Below are 23,253 nucleotides of genomic sequence, written 5' to 3'. Positions count from 1 at the left end.
ACTAAAACCCTTCGGTTTATATAGACACCGGAGAGGGTTAGGGTTACACAAGGTCGGTTACAAAGGAGGAGATATCCATATACGTATTGCCTAGCTTGCCTTCCACGCCAAGTAGAGTCCCACCCGGACACGAGATGAAGTCTTCAATCTTGTATCTTCATAGTCTAACAGTCCGACTAATGGAGATAGTCCGGCTGTCCGGAGACCCCCTAATCCAGGACTCCCTCAGTAGCCCCTGAACCAGGCTTCAATGACGATGAGTCCGGCGCGCAGTATTATCTTCGGCATTGCAAGGCGGGTTCCTTCTCCGAATACATCACAAAAGAATTTGAATATGAGGATAGTGTCCGACCCTGCAAAACAAGTTCCACATTCCACCACAGAGAGAATAATTTTTTCGCAGATCTAATTTGCTGGCTTGTTTTGGCAGCATGACGTTATGTCATGGCCCGATGATTATTCGAACCGTTTCTTTTAACCAGCTCCACACATAACGCGAGGTGGTTTCTTGACACGTCTTGCCGAAGCGGAGATCATGTTCCCCCAATTACGGGTTTCTCATTAATGCGGTCGTAGGTAACCCAACCGTGTCTAGGACTCCTAGATTATAGGCAAGTCCCAAACGGCTATGGAGAGGACGCTTGATATTCACCGTCTTTATAAGGGGTCAAGGTTTTCGCTTTTTTCCTCTCGTACTCAATCGAACCCTTCCCCCGCCTCGAGTTCTAACACCCAAAGCCCAGGTTAGGTGCTCCGGATCTTCAATCATGTCTGGATCCAGCCTTCAAGGCCGATGGACGCCCTCCTCCGTTACGGAAGAGGACATTAAGAAGTTGAGGGAGGCTAGATACCTGACCATCGAGGTTTCGCATCGGCTTCCTGCTCGAGGGCAGATCGTCGCTACTCCCGAACCCAACGAGAACGTTGTGTTTGTCTCCCACTTCCTCCGAGGTCTAGGCCTCACTCTGGATCCTTTCGTCAGGGGTTTGATGTTCTATTACGGGCTAGATTTCCACGATCTAGCTCCGGACTCCATTCTTCACATCTCGACATTTATTGTCGTGTGTGAGGCCTTCCTCCGTGTTACCCCTCACTTCGGCCTGTGGCTCAAGACCTTTGAAGTAAAGCCAAAGATGATCGAGGGGCAACATGCAGCGTGCGGAGGTGCATCAATAGGCAAGATGGCAAGAGCTCCATGGCCGAAAGGTTCCTTTCCAGAGGTGTCCAAATTATGGCAACGAGAGTGGTTTTACGTCACGGCTCCCAGAAGTGCCAAGTGGGCGGCTGCCCCCACTTTCCACTCGGGCCCCCCACCACAACTGATGTCATGGATTAGCAGAGGTCTGAGCTGGGGTCCAGCCAAGGACGTGCCTATACTGCGAAGCCGCATCCGAGATCTCTTCGAGGGAGATTTTAATTTGGTTGCGGTAATACAAGTTATGCTAGTTCGTCAAGTCCAGCCTTGCAAACGCCGGCCCCTTCGCTTGTGGGAGTTCAACCCAGAGGGACCACGTGCCATTCAAAGTTTCCTCGGCCTGACGCACGAGGAGATGTACAAGTCATTCTTCGGACCTCAAGTAGAATGTCCGGATATTACCGAGGACGTGGGCCTGAGCAGTAACCGTGCCGCCGAACAAGTAAGAAATTCTCTAGCCGAACACACTGTCTTTTATTCGAAGTTATTTCTGAGAGTTCGCTTTTTGACCAGGACTGGCTAACAAAGGCGAAGATGGTTCGGTGTTTGGCCCACCTCCCTGAGGGTTTGGAAAATCCGGTATTGGAAAAGATGCTCGAGGTCGCACCTTGCCCGGAGCCCTTGAAGGAAGATACCGGGGGGGATAATACGGGTGGATGCGGGCCCCCGTCGCTGCCCGTTCCAACCGAGGGAACGAGCATCACCACGAAGGAGGACGACCGGGGGAGGAAAAGGACTGCTTCCGAGGATCCGGAAGCCGAAGCCTCCAAACGGGAGAAGAAGTCTCCCACAGAGGGTCCTGCCTCGGGGGGTGCTTTTGCCGCACAAAGTCCGCGGGGGGATCAGCCCTCCAACGAGTCGTAAGTGATCCAAAATACTTTAATAGTAAAGGTATGCTATCTTTTTTCTCTGAGAAAATAACCACCGCACATATCTTGCAGTTCGGGCCTTAGCCCCTCTCAAATGAGCTCGTCTTTGGGGGATCTTCTTCCAGAGATGATGGAGAGCGAAACGCCTCCCCCGGACTCCTCCGCTCCAGAAGCGGGCGACCCCGAAGTGTCGTCACGGAGGGCCTCTCCAGATCTGATGAGGCCAGAAGATAATCCCGTAGACCCCCGAAGTCTCCAGTGTCCGGCTCCTGAAGAGAGCATACAAAAGAGTCCGGCACCGTCTGGTGTGCGGTCGGACGTTCTGAGGGAGTTGGTGGGGCGAGCGGCCATCTCATAAGAACACCGTGTGCTGATGGGTACGTTGATGGAGAGAATCTCGTCCGCCGAAAGCGGATTACATGAAGCCTTTATGAGTCTACTGATAGGCTTTGAGGTACGTGAGATAATATGTGATAGTACTGCACATGTTAGGTGTGCCATGTGTAGATAGTAGCCCCTGAGACTCTAGTTGTCGTCGAGAACGGCGGCGAACAGAGCATCATATTCCCAGGCAATAACCAGACTGCCCCTATGTGCAGGTGGTGGAAGCTCCGGTGGCTAGCCGGACTAGTGAGTTTGCCAAATTAAAACGGAAACTGGATGCGGCAGACGCTGACATCGAGCTTGTTAACAAGAGGCTTGACGAGGCACAGGGTAAGTGTTATTATCCGATGAACGCCACATAGTAAGAGTAGCATGACGCCAGTATCTTTAATATGTTGTGACTGCAGATGGAGCTGCCAATGTGGAAGCCTTGCGGGCAGAACTTGCCCGAGCCAAGGAACAAGCGAGGATTAGTAATGCAGCTGCTTTGAAGGCGGCCGAAGAGTTGAAAGCCGAAAAGGCCGCACATTGGGAGAGCCAAGAGAAGATGGCCAAGATGGCCGTAGAATTAAAAGACACTGCCGACCGTTGCCGGGTCCTTGAAAAAGAAAACCGAGCGAAGGCAACGGACCTTGAGAAGGCCGCGGTGGCGGACAAATACACCCGTTCTGCTATGAGAGCGAAGAAGGAGGAGCTGCGGGAAGCCGGGGATATTGCGGCTGGGAAACCCTTCATGTTACGGAGGAAGTTCAGAGATCCACGGTATGCCCCTCTGGATCGGCTGTGGAGTTCGGCAGATGCGTATATGGATTTGGCGGCGAGTGCTGCCGATGCGGCCAAGTACTTCCAAGGCCAGTCAGATCATGAAGTGGACAAGCTGTTTTGGACGCAATTCCACGTTCCAGAGCGTCCGCTTTCATTGACTGACCAGCTAGCCGAATGGGCCGAACTGAATAGGTTGTCCGGACTCGCCATGAGGTCTGTTGTGGATCAGCTATGGCCGGAAAGGCCAAAGCCGAACAGCTATTTCAGCTTAGTGCAGCAGTTCCTTGATGCGGTGCCGCGCATTAATGCGATGAAGAGGCCGGCGTGCATAGAAGGCTCGCGGATGGCCCTTGCCCGTGTTAAAGCATACTAGGCGGAGATGGACGCTACCACTGTTGCGGCGCAGGGTTCGGCCATAGGCCGGGTGGCTGACGAGCACTATTTCGAGGAGGTTCTCGAGGGTGCTCGTTTGATAGAGGCCCAGTGCTCGAAGAATATTATGTTTGAGTGATATGTATTCTCATTGTAAGCACAATGCTTTTATGAAGTTTTTATAAGGTTATGTTTATACTTTTGCCTGAAAGTAGTATGATGCCTCATGTGCGGCCGTTTATGTATACATGTGTATAACCTGAAAGATTGCAGCCGTCGGCTTCAACCCCCACGCATATAATGCGGAGGTGCTCGCAATAAATGCGTGTTCACACTTAACCCAACGTCTTGGTCCTATTAAGGAGGTGATAGCGTAGCGAGCGAGGCAACCAGACTATAATGCTTTAACACTTTCACTTAGCCATAGAAGTTTGACAGTGGGGCTACTAGATAGCCCCTGGTGGCTCCGCACTCTCCCGATCGCGGGGTGCGTACATGCCTGGCCGGAAAACGGCCCTTCGTTAAGGCGGAGGAATCCTAACATTCCGATAGGTCACCGAATGGTTGACCAGTCTCACGCTATATCATGACAGTCAGTTTTCGGCTTTCTCTACCGAGGTGCTCGTCAGGATGAACCAGGGCACAATCGCAGTAGTTCTCCTGGTGCTACCTTAGCCGGTAAAGCGGAACGTAAGGCACCCAAACACAGGAGCCGGGCAAACCCAACATTTGACCAAAGACAATGATTCGGAGCTGATGCATATAAGGCCAAACTCGCGACGCCGAACACTCCCTAAGGTATTCGGTCTTTATGGTATAAACCGGGCCTAAATAGTGCCCTTCATAAGAAGCCCCTAGTGTCTAGGTACGTGCATTATTCTGACATGGCCACATGCCAAGACGTCAGCATCCTTCTCAACTGTGCTGGGAATTCGGTGGATATGTATCAACAAGAGACAGTAAAAAAGGTTTATGCAGGGTCTTAATCTTAAAAGAATCCTTGGAGCGGGTCCCTGCTGCACGTCTGCGCCTGTGTCTCCGTTGTGCCGTATCCTGGGTGTAGCATGATGATCATCTGTAAAAGAGAGGAACTTAGGTGAAAAAGTTGTCGTGCAAAAGGATAGTTTTTAAGGGAACCAAATATAATTCAAGATGAGTAAAAATTGGCACTTGTCTGCGCACGTTGAGCCCCTTGTATAGGGGTGTGACCATTGATCCGGTATGAATTACATATAGCTGTGCCGGACTCGTCTAACCGTGTCCAAGGTCTTGACGACCTGTTAAATGCTTTAGTTGGTGAGGCCGTTTTTAGTGTGCGGCTGCCAAGGCAGCCGCACTCTCTTCGGTGAGCAAAGATCGCTTAATACTTCTGTTTACTGTAATGATGCCAAGTGGACCGGGCATCTTGAGTGTGAGGGAAGCATAGTGCGGTATTGCATTAAAGCGAGCGAAAGCTTCGCGTCCGAGTAGTGCTTGATAGCCACTTTGGAACAGAGCAATGTGGAAGGTTAAATGTTCGCTACGGAAGTTATCGGGGGAGCCGAATATAACTTTTAGTAGCAGGGAGCCCGTGCAATGAGCCCCTGGGCCTGGCGTTACTCCTTTAAAGGTAGTATTGCTATGGCAAATTTTTGTTGGGTTTATCCCCATTTCGCAGATTGTATCCTGATATATCAGGTTTAGACTGCTGCCATCGTGCATCAGGACTCGTGTGAAGTGATATCCGTCAATTATTGGGTCTAATACCAGGGCAGCCCATCCTGTACGCTGGATACTTGCTGAGTAATCACGATGGTCGAAAGTGATCGGTTGAAACGACCAGCGACAGGACTCCGCGGTGATAGGCACTTGGGCATATTTTTCTGGGAGTGCCGTTTTGTTTCTTCCCTTGATCACGTGTAACACGTTTACTGTTTTGACTTCTGGTGGGAATTTCTTTTGCTCCCCAGTGTCTTGCTTGAGAGGCTCATCCTCGTCTTCGCTTGGTGTATCCTCCCCCTTGTGTACGGCATTGAGCTTACCGGACTGCTTGAAGACCCAACATTCTCTGTGGGTATGATTAGCAGGTTTACCAGGGGTGCTATGGATCTGACATATTTGGTCCATAATTTTGTTTAGGCTAGACAGTTCGTCTCTGGCGCCTTAAGAGGGCGGCTTTTGCTGACCTGGCTGAGAGCTTTTGAATCCGGCGTTTACTGTCGTGCTCTTCGTGGTGTCTTCTTTATTCCGGCATTTGTCACTGCTGTTGCGCTGTGATTTCCCGTTTCCATCTCTAACTTCAGATGTACTGGGGTCGCTGGTGCCGCATCTGGCTAGCCAGCTGTCCTCACCCACGCAAAAGCGGGTCATGAGGCTTGTTAATGCTGCCATTGTTCTCGGCTTTTCTTGGCCGAGGTGTCTGGCGAGCCATTCGTCACAGGCGCTATGCTTAAAAGTTGCCAAGGCTTCGGCGTCTGGACAGTCGACAATTTGGTTCTTTTTAGTAAGAAACCTGTTCCAAAGCTTTCGGGCTGACTCTCTGGGCTGTTGAGTTATATGACTCAAATCGTCCGCGTCCGGAGGTCGAACAAAAGTCCCTTGAAAATTTTCCCGAAAAGCGTCTTCCAGCTCTTCCCAGCTTCCAATGGAGTTTTCAGGAAGGCCTTTAAGCCAGTGACGAGCTTGCCCTTTGAGCTTGAGGGGTAAGTACTAGATGGCGTGGAGATCATCTCCTCGAGCCATACGGATATGGAGGATATAATCCTCAATCCAGACCCCAGGGTCTGTTGTTCCATCATATGCCTCTATGTTTACGGGTTTGAATCCCTTTGGAAATTCATGGTCCAGCACCTCATCGGTGAAACATAGGGGGTGTGCGGCACCTCTGTATCTGGGTGTACCGTGTTGTTCGGATGTTTGTTGTGTTATGTTGTATGCTGGGGCGCGCTTGCGTGGTCCATAGATGGATCTGGTTGCGCCGTCCTTTTGGTGCGAGCCCTCGCGTGGATCGCGTATTGGCTTGTGAGTGGCGTTGTTTGCCGCTCGATGTTGGTCGTGAGGTCATCTATCCAGCCAGGTGGTTGTTTTGATTTTTGGTTGTGGGGGGTCTGAGGCCTCCTCATCGAATTCAGGTAGCAACTTCCGCTTTGGGTAGCTCTTGCTGGGGCGATTGTCGCCGTACCTCGCTGCTGTGTTGAGTACTTTACTCCATCTGATTTGGAGTGTGTCTTGCGCAGCCTTGAGCCTTTGCTTCTGCTTTTTCAGACTCCTCGCGGTGGCAACAAGCCTTGGACGGGCATTCTGCTGCTCCGGGTGCCTGTCCAGCGTTATGTCGTCCGGACTATTATCTTTGACAGAATTGGTTTGTTCGGTTTGATTCTCCGTATTGCCGTGGTCCGGCCGTGGTTCGCCCTGCTCCAACGCTGGGTCTGTATGATCGTTATTTCTTCCTAGGCGGGATTTGGGGCGGTGCTTGTACCGCTGTTTTGACTACTTCTTGAGGGAACCAGCCTTCGGTGCGTCCTTCCGTTCCTCGTCGTCGTCTTGTTTTGGTGTGTCCACCATGTATACGTCATATGATGAAGTGGACGTCCAGCGCCCTGTGGGCGGTGGTTCCTTTTCACCTCCCGCATCGTCGTCCATACCGTCGATGTCTTCGGAGTCGAAGTCGAGCATGTCGGTTGAGTCATCGACAGTGGCTATTAAGTGGGTGGTGGGTGGGCGTCGAATTTCTTCGTCATCCGCATCCCAATCCTGTTGAACGTAATCCGACCAGGGCTCTCCTGACAAAGAGAGAGACCTTAGTGAATTCAGAATGTTGCCGAAGGGCGAGTGCTGAAAGATATCCGCGGCGGTGAATTCCATGGTCGGCGCCTTGGAGTCTGGCACCTTGGAGTCACGGGCTGCGCAGAGGGTTATGCTGGTGTTCAGCTCGATCACCGTTGAGACTGCAGCCCCTGAGGCGGTGTCTAACCACCCGTCCTCGATTGGCGCAGTTGGATCCAAACTAAGGGTCGGTGCTGATGTGGGCGCGGCTTCTGGGTTATTGTTCGGCGGCAGAGCTAGGTCATACCCATCGCGACAGTGTGGCACGCCCGGCTGTGGCTCGAATCCGTCGAAGATCAAGTCTCCGCGGATGTCGGCCGTGTAGTTCAAACTTCCAAATCTGACCTGATGGCCAGGGGCGTAGCTTTCAATCTGCTCTAGATGGCCAAGCGAATTAGCCCGCAGTGCAAAGCCGCCAAATACGAAGGTCTGTTCGGGGAGAAAAGTCTCACCCTGGACCACATCGCTATCGATGATAGTAGGAGCCATCAAGCCTAACGGCGACGACACAAAGGAACTCTCAATGAAAGCACCAATGTTGGTGTCAAAACCGGCGGATCTTGGGTAGGGGGTCCCGAACTGTGCGTCTAGGCCGGATGGTAACAGGAGGCAGGGGACACGAAGTTTTAGCCAGGTTCGGGCCCTCTTGATGGAGGTAAAACCCTACGACCTGCTTGATTAATATTGATGATATGGGTAGTACAAGAGTAGATCTACCACAAGATCAGAGAGGCTAAACCCTAGAAGCTAGCCTATGGTATGATTGTATGTTGTGATTGTTGTCCTACGGACTAAAACCCTTCGGTTTATATAGACACCGGAGAGGGTTAGGGTTACACAAGGTCGGTTACAAAGGAGGAGATATCCATATACGTATTGCCTAGCTTGCCTTCCACGCCAAGTAGATTCCCACCCGGACACGAGACGAAGTCTTCAATCTTGTATCTTCATAGTCTAACAGTCCGGCTGTCCGGAGACCCCCTAATCCAGGACTCCCTCAAGCCGAAATCGAAAAATATGTCCACATGTTTAGAGATAGAGGTGTCAATAAAAATAAAATACGGACAAGAGGGCATCATGATCATTCTTAGAACAACAACCTATACAATTCTTGTCATATGATCTCTTATGCTAGAGTAATAATTCAATCACAATTTCAAGTATGAATCGTAAACCTCATTGAAAACTGACAAACTATAATCTCAGTCATTGGAGCAATTGCAATTTATCATAACATAGGAAAGAGTCAATATATAAGAGCTTTTCAGCAAGTCCGCATACTCAATTATCATGTAGTCTTTCACAATTGCTGACACTCACGCAATACTTATGGGTATGGAGTTTTAATTGGACATAGAGAAAGATAGGGGATTATAGTTTTGCCTCCCAACGTTTTACCTCAAGGGTAATGTCAACAATAATAGTTCATGAAAACTCACATCCGATTAGCCATATATACCAGGATCTTTCCAACATACTATACTTGCCAAAGGATAAAATGTGAAAAGGAAGGGTGAAGATCACCATAACTCTTATGCAAAGTAGGAGATAAAAGTAAAAGATAGGCCCTTCGCAGAGGGAAGCAGAGGTTGTCATGTGCTTTTATAGTTGGATGCACAAAATCTTAATGCGAAAGAACGTCACTTTATATTGCCACTTGTGATATGGACCTTTATTATGCAGTCTGTCGCTTTTATTTCTTCCATATCACACGATCGTATAAAGCTTATTTTCTCCCACACTAATAAGTCATACATATTTAGAGAGCAATTTTTATTGCTTGCACCGATGACAACTTACTTGGAGGATCTTACTCAATCCATAGGTAGGTATGGTGGACTCTTATGGCAAAACTGGTTTAAGGGTATTTGGAAGCACAACTAGTATCTCTACTTGGTGCGATGAATTTGGCTAGCATGAGGGGGAAAGGCAAGCTCAACCATGTTGGATGATCCATGACAATATAATTTATCTTAGATGTAAGAAAACATAACCCATTACGTTGTCTTCCTTGTCCAACGTCAACTCTTTAGCATGTCATATTTTAATGAGTGCTCACAATCATAAAAGATGTCCAAGATAGTATATTTATATGTGAAGACCTCTCTTTCTTTGTTACTTCCTATTAATTGCAACGATGACCAAAACTATGTTTTTCAACTCTCAACAACTTTTATTAATCATACTTTTTCTATGTGAGCTCATTACTCTCCATAAGATCCATATGATCTCTTTGTTTCTTTTTGTTTCTTTCTCTTTTATTTTATTAACTTAGGATCATGGAAAAATAATCAAGCCCTTGACTCAACACTAATCTTTATTATATATAGCTCACGGACTCGGTTACATCGAGGGATCATAAAGCAAAACTCAAAACTAGATCATACCATAAACTTTATTCTACTAGATCAAGATATTACCAAAAGGATTGAACTAAGAAAAACGGTAAAGATAAAAGTGATGGTGATATGATACTGGGGCACTCCCCCAAGCTTGGCAGTTGCCAAGGGGAGTGCCCATACCAGATGCTCAATTCTTCTTTGTTGGTGAAGAAGGTGGAGTTGTTGATGATGGATAGTCACACATCGAGCGTAGGAGGGATTCTAACTTGCGGATAATGCCTTTGAGTGCGATGATATGCTCCTCCAACAACATATTTTCACGTGTGAGATACTTATTTTGTATACGAGCTAACTCAATCATCTTGAAAGCTTCTATCTCAGTTGGGTTAAGAAGATTGTGATCAAGTTGAAGGGTGTCTTCTGTTGCCGGAACTTGGTCCTCCGTGGCCTTCTTGATCCTTGCGGGCATCCTTGAAGAGAGTAGGCCAATAAAAACCAGATTGTAATACCTTATGTGCAGTTCTATCTCCAGCATGGTGTCCTCCATAAGCTTCGGAGTGACACTTGCGTAGGATATGTTCATGTTCATGCTCAGGTACACAACGTCTAATAACACCATCTACTCCTTGTTTATAAAGATGTGGGTCATCCCAAAAGTAATGCCTCAAATCATAGAAGAACTTTTTCTTTTGCTGGTATGTGAAACCAGGTGGTATGAATTTAGCAACAATGTAATTAGCATAATCAGCATACCATGGAGCAGTATGAGAAGCATTTATGACATTTAATTGCTCATCAAGAAAGCTATCATCAATAGGTAGTGGGTCATCAAGCACATTTTCTAACCTAGACAAGTTGTCTGCAACAGGGTTCTCAGCTCCCTTTCTATCAACAATATGTAAATCAAATTCTTGTAGCAAGAGAACCCATCTAATAAGTCTAGATTTAGCATCTTTATTTTCCATGAGATATTTAATAGCAACATAATCAGTGTGAATAGTTACTTTAGAATCAACAATATAAGGTCTGAACTTATCACAAGCAAATACAACCGCTAAGAATTCTTTTTCAGTAGTAGCATAATTTCTTTGAGCATTGTCTAGGGTTTTACTAGCATATTGAATAACGTTTAATTTCTTATCAACTCTTTGCCCTAGAACATCACCTACAGCATAATAACTAGCATCACACATAATTTCAAAGGGTAAATATCATCAGATTGCTGAACAATAGGTGCAGAGATCAATGCTTTCTTTAGTATTTCAAGTGCTTCTACACGATCATCATCAAAGACAAATGGTCTATCTTTTTTGTAATAAATTAGTTAGAGGCCGAGAAATTTTTGAGAAGTCCTTAATGAACCTCCTATAAAAACCGGCGTGACCAAGGAAACTTCTTATACCTTTTATGTCCTTGGGACATGGCATCTTTTCAATAGCATCAACCTTGTTTTTATCAACTTCAATACCTCTTTCAGAAACTTTATGCCCCAAGACAATACCTTCATTAACCATAAAGTGACACTTTTCCAATTCAAGACAAGATTAGTTTCTTCACATCTCTACAAAACTCGACCAAGGTTGCTCAAGCAATCGTCAAAAGAAGATCCATAGACGGAAAAATCATCCATGAAAACCTCACAAATCTTTTCACAAAAGTCTGAGAATATAGCCATCATGCATCTTTGAAAGGTAGCAGGTGCATTACATAAACCAAAAGGCATACGTCTATAAGCAAAATTACCAAAAGGGCAAGTAAAAGTAGTCTTTGATTGATCCTTAGCTGACACAAGTATTTGAGAGAAACCAGAATAACCATCTAGAAAGCAAAAATGTGTATGTTTGGATAATCTTTCTAGCATTTGATCAATAAAGGGTAAGGGGTAATGATCCTTTTTAGTGGCCTTATTTAATTTGCGGAAATCAATTACCATCCTATAACATGTAATAATTCTTTGAGGAATCAATTCATCTTTATCATTAGGAACAACAGTAATACCTCCCTTCTTAGGGACACAATGGACATGACTTACCCACTGACTATCAGCAACGGGATAGATTATACCTGCCTCAAGGAGCTTTAGTATTTCCTTTCTTACCACTTCTTTCATTTTAGGATTCAGCCGTCGTTGATGATCACGAACTGGTTTAGCATCTTCTTCCAAATTTATTTTATGTTGACATAGAGTGGGACTAATGCCCTTAAGATCATCAAGAGTATACCCAATAGCAGCACGGTGCTTTTTTAGAGTTTTCAATAATCTCTCTTCCTCATGCTCTGAAAGGTTAGCACTAATAATAACAGGATATATCTTTTTCTCATCAAGATAAGCATATTCAAGAGTATCAGGCAACTGTTTAAGCTCAAACACGGGATCACCCTTGGGTGGAGGAGGATCCCCTAGGAATTCAATAGGCAACTTGTGTTTCAGAATAGGTTCATGTTTAAAGAATACTTCATCTATTTCCCTTCTTTCATTCATAAACATATCATTTTCATGGTCTAGTAAATATTGTTCTAAAGGATCACTAGGAGGTACAACAATAGAAGCAAGACCAATAATTTCATCCTTACTAGGTAATTCTTCTTCACGGTATTGTCTACTGAATTTAGAGAAATTAAATTCATGAGACATATCATCTAAACCGATAGTAACAACATCCCTTTTGCAATCTATGGTAGCATTAACAGTGTTTAAGAAGGGTCTACCAAATATAATGGGACAAAAGCTATCTTGTGGGGAACCAAGAACAAGAAAATTAGCAGGATATTTAGTTTTCCCACACAAGACTTCAACATCTCTAACAATTCCCATAGGTGAAATAGTATCTCTATTGGCAAGTTTAATTGTGACATCAATATCTTCTAACTCAACAGGTGCAATATCATGCATAATTTCTCTATATAGGCTAATAGGTATTGCACTAGCACTGGCACCCATATCACATAAACCATGATAACAATGATCTCCTATTTTAACAGAAATAACAGGCATGCCTACCACAGGTCTAGGTTTATCTTTAGCACAAGGTTTAGCAATTCTAGCAGTTTCATCACAGAAATAAATAGCATGCCCATCAATATTATCAGCCAAGAGATCTTTAACAATAGCAATATCAGGTTCAACCTTAATTTGCTCAGAAGGTGTATAAGTTTTAGTATTGCTTTTACGAACCACAGTTGAAGCTTTAGCATGATCCTTTTGAAGGAAATATGCCCTAGAGGCAATAATGAAGTTATTATTTATTTCCTTATATCATGATAAATGTTTATTATTCATGCTAGAATTGTATTAACCGGAAACATAATACATGTGTGAATACATAGACAAACAGCGTGTCACTAGTATGCCTCTACTTGACTAGCTCGTTAATCAAAGATGGTTATGTTTCCTAACCATGGACAAAGAGTTGTTATTTGATTGACGGGATCACATCATTAGTTGAATGATCTGATTGACATGACCCATTCCATTAGCTTAGCACCCGATCGTTTAGTATGTTGCTATTGCTTTCTTCATGACTTATACATGTTCCTATGACTATGAGATTATGCAACTCCCGTTTGCCGGAGGAACACTTTGTGTGCTACCAAACGTCACAACGTAACTGGGTGATTATAAAGGAGCTCTACAGGTATCTCCAAAGGTACATGTTGGGTTGGCGTATTTCGAGATTAGGATTTGTCACTCCGAATGCCGGAGAGGTATCTCTGGGCCCTCTCGGTAATGCACACCACTTAAGCCTTGCAAGCATTGCAACTAATGAGTTAGTTGCGGGATGATGTATTACGGAACGAGTAAAGAGACTTGCCCGTAACGAGATTGAACTAGGTATTGGATACCGACGATCGAATCTCAGGCAAGTAACATACCGATGACAAAGGGAACAACGTATGTTGTTATGCGGTCTGACCGATAAAGATCTTCGTAGAATATGTAGGAGCCAATATGGGCATCCAGGTCCCGCTATTGGTTATTGACCGAAGACGTGTCTCGGTCATGTCTACATTGTTCTCGAACCATAGGGTCCGCACGCTTAAGGTTTCAATGACAGTTATATTATGAGTTTATGAGTTTTGATGTACCGAAGGAGTTCGGACTCCTGGATGAGATCAGGGACATGACGAGGAGTCTCGAAATGGTCGAGACGTAAAGATCGATATATTGGACGACTATATTCGGACTTCGGAAAGGTTCCGAGTGATTCGGGTATTTTTTGGAGTACCGGAGTGTTACGGGAATACGGGGGAGAAGTATTGGGCCTTATTGGGCCATACGGGAAAGAGAGAGGGGCTGCCTAGGGCAGGCCGCGCGCCCCCCCAAGGCCTAGTCCGAATTGGACTAGGGGGAGGGGCTGCGCCCCCTCCTTCCTTCCCTTCTCCTTTCCCCTTCCTTGTCTCCTACTCCTACTACATGGAAGGAATCCTAGTTGGACTAGGAAAGGGGGAATCCTACTCCCGGTGGGAGTAGGACTCCCTAGGGCGCGCCATAGAGAGGGCCGGCCCTCCCCTCCTCCACTCCTTTATATACGGGGGCAGGGGGCACCCCATAGACACACAAGTTGATCTTCGTGATCGTTCATTAGCCGTGTGCGGTGCCCCCTTCCACGATATTACACCTCGGTCATATTATAGCGGTGCTTAGGCGAAGCCCTGCGACGGTTGAACATCAAGATCGTCACCACGCCGTCGTGCTGACAGAACTCTTCCCCTAAGCTTTGCTGGATCGGAGCCCGGGGAGCGTCATCGAGCTGAACGTGTGCCAAGAACTCGGAGGTGCCGGAGTAACGGTGCTTGGATCGGTTGAACCGGGAAGACGTACGACTACTTCCTCTACGTTGCGTCAACGCTTCCGCTTCGGTCTATGAGGGTACGTAGACAACACTCTCCCCTCTTGTTGCTATGCATCACCATGATCTTGCTTGTGCGTAGGAATTTTTTTTGAAATTACTACGTTCCCCAACAGTGGCATCCGAGCCTAGGTTTTTATGGTTTGATGTTATATGCACGAGTAGAACACAAGTGAGTTGTGGGCGATATAAGTCATACTGCTTACCAGCATGTCATACTTTGGTTCGGCGGTATTGTTGGATGAAGCGGCCCGGACCGACATTACGCGTACGCTTACGCGAGACCGGTTCTCCCGACGTGCTTTGCACATAGGTGGCTTGCGGGTGGCAGTTTCTCCAACTTTAGTTGAACTGAGTGTGGCTACGCCCGGTCCTTGCGAAGGTTAAAACAGCACCAACTTGACAAACTATCGTTGTGGTTTTGATGCGTAGGTAAGATTGGTTCTTGCTAAGCCCGTAGCAGCCACGTAAAATTTGCAACAACAAAGTAGAGGACGTCTAACTTGTTTTTGCAGGGCATGTTTTGATGTGATATGGTCAAAACATAATGAGTTATAAGTTGTTGTATAAGATGATCATGTTTTGTTGAAGTTATCGGCAACTGGCAAAAGCCTTATGGTTGTCTGTCTATTGCATAAGATGCAAGCGCCAAATAATTGCTTTACTTTATCGCTATGCGGTAGCAATAGTTGCAAGAACAATTGTTGGCGAGACGACCACGTGACGACACATTGATATAGATCAAGATGATGGAGATCATGGTGTCATGCCGGTGACGATATAGATCATGACAGTACTTTGGAGATGGAGATCAAAGAAGCAAGATGATGATGGCCATATAATGTCACATATTTTGATTGCATATGATGTTTATCTTTTATACATTTTATTTTTTTAGTATGAGGTAGCATTTTAAGATGATCTCTCACTAATTATCAAGAAGTGTTCTCCCTGAGTATGCACCGTTGCGAAAGTTCTTCGTGCTGAGACACCACGTGATGATCGGGTGTGATAGGCTCTACGTTCAAATACAATGGGTGCAAAACAGTTGCACACGCGGAATACTCAGGTTATACTTGACGAGCCAAGCATATACAGATATGGCCTCGGAACACGGAGACCAAAAGGTCGAGCGTGAATCATATAGTAGATATGATCAACATAGTGATGTTCACCATTGAAACTACTCCATCTCACGTGATGATCGGACATGGTTTAGTTGATTTGGATCACGTGATCACTTAGAGGATTAGAGAGATGTCTATCTAAGTGGGAGTTCTTAAGTAATATGATTAATTGAACTTAAATTTATCATGAACTTAGTCCTGGTAGTATTTTGCAAATCATTTTGTAGATCAATAGCTCGCGTTGTTGCTTCCCTGTGTTTATTTTGATATGTTCCTAGGGAAAATTGTGTTGAAAGATGTTAGTAGAAATGATGCGGATTGGATCCGTGATCTGAGGTTCATCCTCATTGCTGCGCAGAAGAATTATGTCCTTGATGCACCGCTAGGTGACGGACCTATTGCGGGAGCAGATGCAGACGTTATGAACGTTTGGCTAGCTCAATATGATGACTACTTGATAGTTTAGTGCATCATGCTTAACAACTTAGAATCGGGACTTCAAAGACGTTTTGAACTTCATGGAGCATATGAGATGCTCCAGGAGTTGAAGTTAATATTTCAAGCAAATACCCGAGTTGAGAGATATGAAGTCTCCAACAAGTTCTATAGCTAAAACATGGAGGAGAATCGCTCAACTAGTGAGCATGTGCTCAGATTGTCTGGGTACTACAATTGCTTGAATCAAGTGGGAGTTAATCTTCCAGATAAGATAGTGATTGACAGAATTCTCCAGTCACCATCACCAAGTTAGTAGAACTTTGTGATGAACTATAATATGCAAGGGATAACGGAAACGATTCCCAAGCTCTTCGTGATGCTGAAATCGACAAAGGTAGAAATCAAGAAAAACATCAAGTGTTGATGGTTGACAAGACCACTAGTTTCAAGAAAAGGGCAAAGGGAAGAAGGGGAACTTCAAGAAGAACGGCAAGCGAGTTGCTGCTCAAGTGAAGAAGCCCAAGTCTGGACCTAAGCCTGAGACTAAGTGCTTTTGCTGCAAAGGGACTGGTCACTGGAAGCGGAACTACCCCAAGTATTTGGCGGATAAGAAGGATGGAAAAGTGAACAAAGGTATATTGGATATACATGTTATTGATGTGTGCTTTACTAGTGTTTATAGCAACCCCTCGGTATTTGATACTGGTTCAGTTGCTAAGAGTAGTAACTCGAAACAGGAGTCGCAGAATAAACAGAGACTAGTTAAGGGTGAAGTGACGATGTGTGTTGGAAGTAGTTCCAAGATTGATATGATCATCATCACACACTCCCCTATACTTTCGGGATTAGTGTTGAACCTAAATAAGTGTTAGTTGGTTTTTTTGCGTTGAGCATGAATATGATTTGATCATGTTTATTACAGTACGGTTATTCATTAAAGTCAGAGAATAATTGTTGTTCTGTTTACATGAATAAAACCTTCGATGGTCATACACCCAATGAAACAATTTCATTGGATCTCGATCGTAGTGATACACATATTCACAATATTGAAACCAAAAGATCCAAAGTTAATAATGATAGTGCAACTTATTTGTGGCACTGCCGTTTAGGTCATATTGGTGTAAAGCGCATGAAGAAACTCCATGCTGATGGGCTTTTGGAATCACTTGATTATGAATCACTTGATGCTTGCGAACCATGCCTTATGGGCAAGATGACTAAAACGCCGTTCTCCGGAACAATGAAGCAAGCAACAGATTTGTTGGAAATCATACATACTGATGTATGTGGACCGGTGAATATTAAGGCTTGCAGCAGGTATCATTATTTTCTGACCTTCACAGATGATTTGAGCAGATATGGGGATATCTACTTGATGAAACAAAAGTCTGAAACATTTGAACAGTTCAAAGAATTTCAGAGTGAAGTGGAAAATCATCGTGACAAGAAGATAAGATTTCCACGATCTGATCGCGGAGACGAATATTTGAGTTACGAGTTTGGTCTTCAATTAAAACAATGTGGAATAGTTTCACAAATTCATGCCACCTGGAACACCACGGCATAATGGTGTGTCCAAACATCATAATCGTACTTTATTGGATATAATACAATCTATGATGTTTCTTACCGATTTACCACTATCGTTTTGGGGTCATGCATTAGAGACAGCTGCATTCACGTTAAATAGGGCACCATCAAAATCCGTTGAGACGACGCCTTATGAACTGTGGTTTGGCAAGAAACCAAAGTTGTCATTTGTTAAAGTTTGGGGTTGCGATGCTTATATGAAAAAGTTTCATCCTGATAAGCTCAAACCCAAATCGGAGAAATATGTCTTCATAGGATACCCAAAGGAGACAGTTGGGTACACCTTCTATCACAGATCCGAAGGCAAGACATTCGTTGCTAAGAATGGATCCTTTCTAGAGAAGGAGTTTCTCTCGAAAGAAGTGAGTGGGAGGAAAGTAGAAAACTTGATAAGGTAATTGTACCTTCTCCCTTATTGGAAAGTAGTACATCACATAAACCGGTTTCTGTGACACCTACACCAATTAGTGAGGAAGCTAATAATGATGATCATGAAACTTCAGATCAAGTTACTACCGAATCTCGTAGGTAAACTAGAGTGAGATCCGCACCAGAGTGGTACGGTAATCCTGTTCTGGAAGTCATGTTACTAGACCATGACGAACTTGCGAACTATGAGGAAGCGATGATGAGCCCAAATTCCGCGAAATGGTTTGAGACCATGAAATCTGAGATATGATCCATGTATGAGAACAAAGTATGGACTTTGATGGATTTGCCCGTTGATCGGCAAGCCATAGAAAATAAATGGATCTTCAAGAGGAAGACGGACGCTGATAGTAGTGTTACTATCTACAAAGCTAGAATTGTCGAATTTTTTTTGACAAGTTCAAGGTGTTGACTACGATGAGAGTTTCTCACTCGTATCTATGCTTAAGTCTGTCCGAATCATGTTAGCAATTGCCACATTTTATGAAATCTGGCAAATGGATAAACAAAACTACATTCCTTAATGGATTTAAAGAAGAGTTGTATATGATGCAAACAGAAGGTTTTGTCAATCCTAAAGGTGCTAACAAAATATGCAAGCTCCAGCGATCCATCTATGGACTGGTGCAAGCATCTCGGAGTTGGAATATACGCTTTGATAAGTTGATCAAAGCATATAGTTTTATACAGACTTGCGGTGAAGCCTGTATTTACAAGAAAGTGAGTGGGAGCACTACAACATTTCTGATAAGTATATGTGAATGACATATTGTTGATCGGAAATAATATAGAATTATTCTGCAAAGCATAAAGGAGTGTTTGAAAGGAGTTTTTCAAAGAAAGACCTCGGTGAAGCTGCTTACATATTGAGTATCAAGATCTATAGAGATAGATCAAGACGCTTGATAAATTTTTTCAATGAGTACATACCTTGACAAGGTTTTGAAGTAGTTCAAAATGGAACAGTCAAAGAAAAAGTTCCTTGCCTGTGTTACAAGGTGTGAAGTTGAGTAAGACTCAAAGCCCGACCACGGCAGAAGATAGAAAGAGAATGAAAGTCATTCCCTATGCCTCAATCATAGGTTCTATAAAGTATGCCATGCTGTGTACCAGATCTATTGTATACCATACACTGTGTTAAGAGAGGGAGTACAATAGTGATCTAGGAGTAGATCAATGGACAACGGTCAAAATTATCCTTACTGGAATAAGGATATGTTTCTCGATTACGGAGGTGACAAAAGGTTCGTCGTAAAGGGTTACGTCGATGCAAGTTTTGACACTGATCCAGATGACTCTAAGTCTCAATCTGGATGCATATTGAAAGTGGGAGCAATTAGCTAGAGTAGCTCCATGCAGAGCATTGTTGACATAGAAATTTGCAAAATACATGCGGATCTGAATGTGGCAGACCCGTTGACTAAACTTCTCTCACAAGCAAAACATGATCATTTTTTGGGTCTTAATCACATAGCGATGTGAACTAGATTATTGAATCTAGTAAACCCTTTGGGTGTTAGTCACATGGAGATGTGAACCAATCACCTAAAGATGTGAACCAATCACATAAAGATGTGAACTATTGATGTTAAATCACATGGCGATGTGATCTAGATTATTGACTCTAGTGCAAGTGGGAGACTGAAGGAAATATGCCCTAGAGGCAATAATAAAGTTATTATTTATTTCCTTATATCATGATAAATGTTTATTATTCATGCTAGAATTGTATTAACCGGAAACATAATACATGTGTGAATACATAGACAAACAGAGTGTCACTAGTATGCCTCTACTTGACTAGCTCGTTAATCAAAGATGGTTATGTTTCCTAACCATGGACAAAGAGTTGTTATTTGATTGACGGGATCACATCATTAGTTGAATGATCTGATTGACATGACCCATTCCATTAGCTTAGCACCCGATCGTTTAGTATGTTGCTATTGCTTTCTTCATGACTTATACATGTTCCTATGACTATGAGATTATGCAACTCCCGTTTGCCGGAGGAACACTTTGTGTGCTACCAAACGTCACAACGTAACTGGGTGATTATAAAGGAGCTCTACAGGTATCTCCAAAGGTACATGTTGGGTTGGTGTATTTCGAGATTAGGATTTGTCACTCCGAATGCCGGAGAGGTATCTCTGGGCCCTCTCGGTAATGCACATCACTTAAGCCTTGCAAACATTTCAACTAATGAGTTAGTTGCGGGATGATGTATTACGGAACGAGTAAAGAGACTTGCCCGTAACGAGATTGAACTAGGTATTGGATACCGACGATCGAATCTCAGGCAAGTAACATACCGATGACAAAGGGAACAACGTATGTTGTTATGCGGTCTGACCGATAAAGATCTTCGTAGAATATGTAGGAGCCAATATGGGCATCCAGGTCCCGCTATTGGTTATTGACCGGAGACGTGTCTCGGTCATGTCTACATTGTTCTCCAACCGTAGGGTCCGCACGCTTAAGGTTTCGATGACAGTTATATTATGAGTTTATGAGTTTTGATGTACCGAAGGAGTTCGGACTCCTGGATGAGATCGGGGACATGACGAGGAGTCTCGAAATGGTCGAGACGTAAAGATCGATATATTGGACGACTATATTCGGACTTCGGAAAGGTTCCGAGTGATTCGGGTATTTTTCGGAGTACCGGAGTGTTACGGGAATACGGGGGAGAAGTATTGGGCCTTATTGGGCCATACGGGAAAGAGAGAGGGGCTGCCTAGGGCAGGCCGCGCGCCCCCCCAAGGCCTAGTCCGAATTGGACTAGGGGGAGGGGCTGCGCCCCCTCCTTCCTTCCCTTCTCCTTTCCCCTTCCTTGTCTCCTACTCCTACTACATGGAAGGAATCCTAGTTGGACTAGGAAAGGGGGAATCCTACTCCTGGTGGGAGTAGGACTCCCTAGGGCGCGCCATAGAGAGGGCCGCCCTCCCCTCCTCCACTCCTTTATATACGGGGCAGGGGGCACCCCATAGACACACAAGTTGATCTTCGTGATCGTTCCTTAGCCGTGTGCGGTGCCCCCTTCCACGATATTACACCTCGGTCATATTATAGCGGTGCTTAGGTGAAGCCCTGCGACGGTTGAACATCAAGATCGTCACCACGCCGTCGTGCTGACAGAACTCTTCCCCGAAGCTTTGCTGGATCGGAGCCCGGGGAGCGTCATCGAGCTGAACGTGTGCCAAGAACTCGGAGGTGCCGGAGTAACGGTGCTTGGATCGGTTGAACCGGGAAGACGTACGACTACTTCCTCTACGTTGCGTCAACGCTTCCGCTTCGGTCTACGAGGGTACGTAGACAACACTCTCCCCTCTCGTTGCTATGCATCACCATGATCTTGCCTGTGCGTAGGAATTTTTTTGAAATTACTACGTTCCCCAACACCTTTATCCTAACAGGGAAATGTGGTTTCTCAGTATTAGAAGTAGGAACAATAGGATCATTATAAGTGATAGTCTTTTCTTCAACTTTAATAGGTGCAGCTACTTTTACTTCTATGGGAGGATGATATTTAAACCACTTCTCCTTGGGGAGATCAACATACGTAGCAAAAGATTCACAGAAAGAAACTACTATCTCAGAGTCAAGTCCATATTTAGTGCTAAATTTACGAAAAACATCGGTATCCATAAAAGATTTAACACAATCAAACTTAGGTGTCATACCTGACTCCTTACCTTCGTCGAGGTCCCAATCTTCAGAGTTGCATTTAATTCTTTCCAATAAATCCCATTTGAATTCAATAATCTTCATCATAAAAGAGCCAGCATAAGAAGTATCGAGCATGGTGCGATTGTTGTCAGAAAGCCAAGCATATAAATTTTGAATAATCATCCCTCTTGAGAGCTCATGATTGGGGCATGAATATAACACTGATTTAAGCCTCCCCCAAGCTTGAGCAATGCTTTCTCCTTCGTGAGGCCATAAATTATATATATAATTGCGATCACGATGAACAAGATGCATAGGATAAAACTTCGGATGAAATTCCAATTTCAATCGTTTGTAGTTCCATGACCCCATATCATCACATAGCCTATACCATGTCGATGCATCTCCCTTCAAAGACAAAAGGGAAGACCTTCTTCTTAACAACATCTCCGGGTACACCTGCAAGCTGAAATAATCCACGAACTTCATCCACATATATTAGATGCTCATCAGGATGATTTGTTCCATCTCCTACAAAAGGATTAGCTAGCAGTTTTTCTATCATACCCAAAGGAATTTCAAAGGAGACATTTTCATTTTCAGTAGGTTCAGTAGGTTGAGGAGCAACTCTTTGTCCTACTGGTCGGGGTGAAGATACCCCAAACAAGCCCCTCGGAGGATTACTTTCCATAGTAACAAGTGACAGTAAATTTCAGCACACTATATAAATTTTTCCTTACCAAATTCCACCTACCAAAGGTGCTTCACTCCCCGGCAACGGCGCCAGAAAAGAGTCTTGATGACCCACAAGTATAGGGTATCTATCGTAGTCCTTTCGATAAGTAAGAGTGTCGAACCCAACGAGGAGCAGAAGGAAATGATAAGCGGTTTCTAGCAAGGTATTCTCTGCAAGTACTGAAATAAGTGGTAACAGATAGTTTTGTGATAGAATAATTTGTAACGAGCAACAAGTCACAAAAGTAAATAAAGTGCAGCAAGGTGGCCCAATCCTTTTTGTAGCAAAGGACAAGCTTGGACAAACTCTTATATAGAGAAAAGCGCTCCCGAGGACACATGGGAATATCATCAAGCTAGTTTTCATCACGTTCATATGATTCGCGTTCGGTACTTTGATAATTTGGTATGTGGGTGGACCGGTGCTTGGGTACTGTCCATACTTGGAGAAGCATCCCACTTATGAGTAACCTCTATTGCAAGCATCTGCAACTACAACAAAAGTATTAAGGTAAACCTAACCATAGCATGAAACATATGGATCCAAATCAGCACCTTACGAAGCAACGCATAAACTAGAGTTTAAGCTTCTGTCACTCTAACAACCCATCATCTACTTATTACTTCCCAGTGCCTTCCTCTAGGCCCAAATAATGGTGAAGTGTTATGTAGTCGACATTC

The sequence above is a fragment of the Triticum urartu genome, chromosome 3A (genome assembly GCF_056163025.1).
Source record: "Triticum urartu cultivar PI428250 chromosome 3A, HENAU_Tu73, whole genome shotgun sequence".
NCBI classification, from domain to species: Eukaryota; Viridiplantae; Streptophyta; class Magnoliopsida; order Poales; family Poaceae; genus Triticum; species Triticum urartu.
This window is presented reverse-complemented; position numbering follows the sequence as displayed.